This window comes from Dipodomys spectabilis, unplaced genomic scaffold, assembly GCF_019054845.1.
Source record: "Dipodomys spectabilis isolate Male_0828 unplaced genomic scaffold, ASM1905484v1 ptg000190l, whole genome shotgun sequence".
Taxonomy (NCBI): Eukaryota; Metazoa; Chordata; class Mammalia; order Rodentia; family Heteromyidae; genus Dipodomys; species Dipodomys spectabilis.
Window position 1 is genome coordinate 6,154,401 of NW_024870867.1, and position 4,971 is coordinate 6,159,371.

A 4,971-nucleotide genomic window follows, 5' to 3' on the forward strand; every position below is an offset into this window, starting at 1 on the left:
CATTGTATTTTAACATACCTTCTTAATACATAAAGCATATTAACTTTTCTATGTTCACTAGCTATTTTGCTATATTAACATATACTATATTCTTTTGTTCTACTTTGATTAGATTTTATGTAGATTCTGATAGATTTTTAAAAAACATTATCATATCTTCTACAAAAAAGGGATTGTTTTCTATAAGACAAGGAATAATATTGCTTTTTAAAAAAGGCCTATTTGTCATCATGTATACTTTAATTGGAACACATGGGAAAAGGAATTTTGTAGTTATGGTTAAGTTGGTGATCTTGAAATAAAATCAATTACACTATATGATAGATGTAGTTGTCACAGATACAAGATTAAGACTTGAAGAAAATGGGACACCAGAAACAAAGATGAAGTGCACTGGATGATAGAAGTAGACCCAGTGTAGTCACAGGATAGGAGATTAAGATTGGAGAAAGGGGACAACATTAACAAAGTTGTGTGATGCACTTTGACGATGACAGGAGGGGCCACAGGCAGCCTCAAGCAGTAGAGAAGGCAAGGGATGGCTTCTCCTCTACAGTTCCCAGAAAGAACCCACATGCCAATAGCTTCCTTTTGGCTTAGGATGACCTATACCAGAGACTTCTGATCTTGAAAATTGTAAGCTAATAAATGTTGTCCAAAACACTGTTTTTGTTAATTGATTACAACAAAGGCAATCCATTCTTCTTTTAAAATTCTTTCTGATTCATAACTATGTTATGAATTGAATGTTATGTTAGATTGTACACGCTGCAGCTAAATTATTTAGATGTGGGGGATACACTAAAGGAGGCCATCCATTGTCAAAATATATCAACTTTCCTGTAAAACAATCAGCAAATGCTGGCAAGGACGTGTGGAAAATGGAATCCTTATACAGCACAGATGGGAATTATGCAACCAACCATTGTGAAAATCAGTATAGAAATACCTCAAAAACATAAAACCATAAATATAGAAGTACCAGATGACTCTGTTCAACCACCCCTGAGCATATATCTGAAGGGATGTAAATTAGCACACAGTAGAGATATGTGAATACCCACATTTTATAGTATCACTATTCACAATAACCAAGCTACTAAACTGATTCAGGTGCTGATCAATAGATGAATGGATAAAGAATATGTAGTATACATACATAGTAGAGTATTATTTAGATATAAACAAGACTGAAATTGCATCGTTGAAAGGAAAATGGTTGGGATTGAAGATTATTATGGAAAGCAAAATAAGCCAGAGTAAAAACCATAAATACCATACTTTTTTCTTTCATATGCAGACTCTAGTAGACCATATTTTAAAAAAGAATAACATGCTCATTACCTGATTTAATGTAATTATTACCCCTCTGCACAGCACCTTCATAGTAAGAATAAAATAAGGGGGGGAAACCTGAGATAATCAGACAGATTGAAGTCTGAGATGATTTTGCCATTATGCTACATCTTTGCTTAGTCTAATCTCTGCTCAGCAATTGCCAAATAAATAAATGATTAAATTTATTATTAAAAGAAAAGGATGACATGAATGTAAAACACGGACTATTTGACTATTTGTAGAGGAGAATCAATGAGAGTGAGAAAGTGAAAGCGGGAAGTAAATATGATCCTAAGTTTTGTATACTATGTATGGAAAACGTGTACCGAAATCTGTTAAAATTGCTTTAAGTGGGGGGAATGAAAAGTAAGTAACAGAAAGAGTGACTTTGATCAAAGCAAGGAAATATCATAATGAGAATTCCTTTTACAATTAATTTTTATAAATAAAAACAACGCATGATATACATTTAAAAATAGATGACTAAACACGCAGGCTCCCACTTGGATGCAAAATGGTAGAATATCAACGATCATTGGTTCATCCGATCCTAGAAAATATTTTCTTTCTCTTTGCTATTCACTTCTGTGAATTATTGCTTTTCTCACAACTTTACATCTGATGATTACAAAGTGACAAAATTCACAGCACAATTTCACTTTTTGTTACTTAGAGTTAACAATTAAATTTAAAGTCATTTAAAAATTCTAACAATTTCCCCTTCGAGTTTTGAAGTTGTTGCTGAGAGGAATAAAGATGGGAATGAAATGGGAACAGACACCTACAGCATTCTCTGGTAACACATACACACATACCTCTGGAGTTCCATTAAGCTCTCATTTCTAAGGAAGCAACATCAAAAATTTCATGCTTAAAATATTCTAATTATAGCTTTCTTTTTTCTTTTCTTTCTTTTTTTATTATCAATGTTGGAGCTTGAACTCTGAGCCTAGGCGCTGTCCCTCAGCTTTCCAGCTTAAGGCTAGCACTCTACCACTTGAGCCACAGTGCCACTTCTGGTTTTCCAGTGGTTTATTGGAGATAAGAGTCACACCTTCCTGCCAGGGCTGGCTTTGAACTGTGATCCTCAGATTTCAGCCTTCCGAGTAGATAGAATTACAGGTGTGAGCCACTGGTGCCCGGCAATTATAGCTTTCTTTGGGGAAATGTTAAGATTGTTAGATTAAATTATGTGTATAAACTGAATAATTATTTTATTTTTTATAATACTAGAGTATCACCAAATCATACTTCACGAATGGTCTTAGTTTTCACTTAATTTAACCAACAATCTTAACCAAACAAACAAACAAATTTGGTTGATTTATCAGTTGAGTCACAAGTTCAGCCCTGTTTTTTTGCTGATTGTGTGTGTGTGTGTGTGTGTGTGTATGTGTGTGTGTGTGTGTGTGTGTGTGTGTGCTTATTTAGGAGATAAGGTCTTAACTCTCATGCAGGCATGAGCCTTAGTCATGATCTGCCTATTTTAGGCTTCCCATTTATTGCTGAGATCATAGCCACATGCCAAGATATACAAATTCCTTTCCATGAAGTTAAGAGTTTCACAGATAGTTTTTTACCTAGGTTGGCCTAGAAATATGACCCTACCAATATCAGCCTCTCATTGAGTTTGGGATAAAAAGCATGCATCACTGATTCCAGCTGTGGGTTTAGAGGGGATCATTCAAAGTTTTCTACCTAGGCTGGCCTTGAACTACTGTCCTGAAAATCTCAACATCCCAAGTTGCTAAGGTCACAGACATGAACCAGCAGTATATTATGCTACGAATTTATATGTTCACATGTTAACTTATGCATTATTTTGTTTTTTCTACTTTAGCAATACTGGTGATTGAACCCAATTTTTTTTGTTTTATATGTAATGACTGTAGTAATCAGTTTATTACAGATTAATCATTCTTGAACGTACAAGCTCCAGAGGAGCAATTGGGTATTTAAATATACACAAGTATTTCCATCAAATAAATTTTCACCCTTACATCCAAATAGGCCTAAGCAGTTAAAAACATAAGAAAAATAAGAGCTATTAGCTATGTATTAACTGAGACACCACATACAAACCAAAGAATACGGAAAGAGAGAGAGAGAGAGAGAGAGAGAGAATGAAAGGCTGAAAGGGTAGGGAAATGTAAAAGAGTTGGAAACAAAGCCCATTATACTTTTTCTACCAATAGCTCCAATCCACTTAAATGTTGACCAGTTAAACTTAGACCTAAGAATACAGGATATGGGTAGTTTAATCTGGTTGGTCATAACTTTCACCTAAGTTGTAGGTCCTTCGAAGAAAATGAATACAGAAATACCTTCATGTTCTTCACCTTGCTATTCAGTTTATTGAGTTTAAATGGATTCCACTTAAAAACAATCTCCTACAGAGCAGTGGAGCTTTCCCCCATCCAAGTACACACCATGTGTCACCATCCCTCACACCTTGCCATTGTCCAAATTTCTGCCAATAAGTAAAGTTTTTAGTTTCACACCTAGGTCACTCCTGGAAGATTGGCTTTTCACACACATACTTCACTGCTGGGAGGCAATGTTGGTACAGAAGTACAGTATCTCTAGTTTGTTGTTCCAAGTATGTACAACACGCAGCACTGCTGTTTTATCAGGTAAACATGTGCACAGGGGAAGATGAGTGGTGGGATCATAGAAAGCAGTCAAATGGAAATCAAAAGGACTTTCTCTTTCAGAGTTCCCCTATCTTTATTTGTAGAGGTTATCCAATAATTACTTTAATTACATCGCATACTTCTGAGTCCATTCCCGAGCTATTCTGTTGTGCTTTTCTCTATCTGTTTCGCAGATCCGAGCAATCTCAGGCACTACGGGATCTTCTGGATTGGGATCACACAACAGAGACTTTTGAAATACTTAGTGCTGGAGACCACTGTGACCATAGAATATCAAGACAAATGCTCCCATTACTGCTAATATTTGGATGATAAATTCTTGTTGTAAATGCAACCGTAGGAGGTTTGAAGGGGTAATCTGTTGGGAAATGAATTGTGAAGAAAAATACTCCACCCTGATAGGGACTGTCATTTGATCCCCTTATGATAGCTTGCCAATGAAACATGTCATCTCCAACAAGACCAGCTGAACATTGTGCTACGGGATCCCGTGCCAGGTCATTCAATTCCTCTTGGATTCTCTTCAGAGCCATGGTGAGAGGCAGCAGCCCCTGGGGCTGGGATGGGGACCGGGGAGGGACCGGGGAGGGACGGAGAAGGGACCAGGAGGCCTGAGGCCGCAGGGGCGATCGCGGGTAGGCGGGGCCTGCTCAGCTTCTGGGGCTGCCGCAGTGGATCACTGCATCACCCGGGGGCCCCTTTATGCACTGCCGCCCCAGCAGCCACAGCAGCCCCAGCCGCCCCAGAAGGCCCAGCTCCCAGCCCCAGCAGCCGCTGACTCTTCCTCCCAAACTCCTGAACCCCATTTTTGTAGAGGATATTCTACCACTTGAACCTGGCTTCTAGCTCTTTGGTTTAATGTGTATTTTTGAGGAAGGGTCTTGCTAAAGTTTTGTGAACTAGTCTACCTTCTTCTACTATCCAAGTAGCTAGGATCTTAGGTATGTGACACCACCCTGGTTGATACATATTATTTTAA

The 4,971-nt window shown here is 37.8% G+C and overlaps 1 pseudogene across 1 annotated transcript; it reads right to left on the bottom strand.

The window, feature by feature from the left end:
* Positions 1 to 4,037: 4,037 nt before the first annotated feature.
* LOC122121583 lies at positions 4,038 to 4,525 on the bottom strand (annotated as a pseudogene). The gene has a single exon (XR_006149972.1). The product of XR_006149972.1 is annotated as a ubiquitin-conjugating enzyme E2 D2-like (transcript).
* Between the last annotated feature and the right edge of the window lie 446 nt (positions 4,526 to 4,971).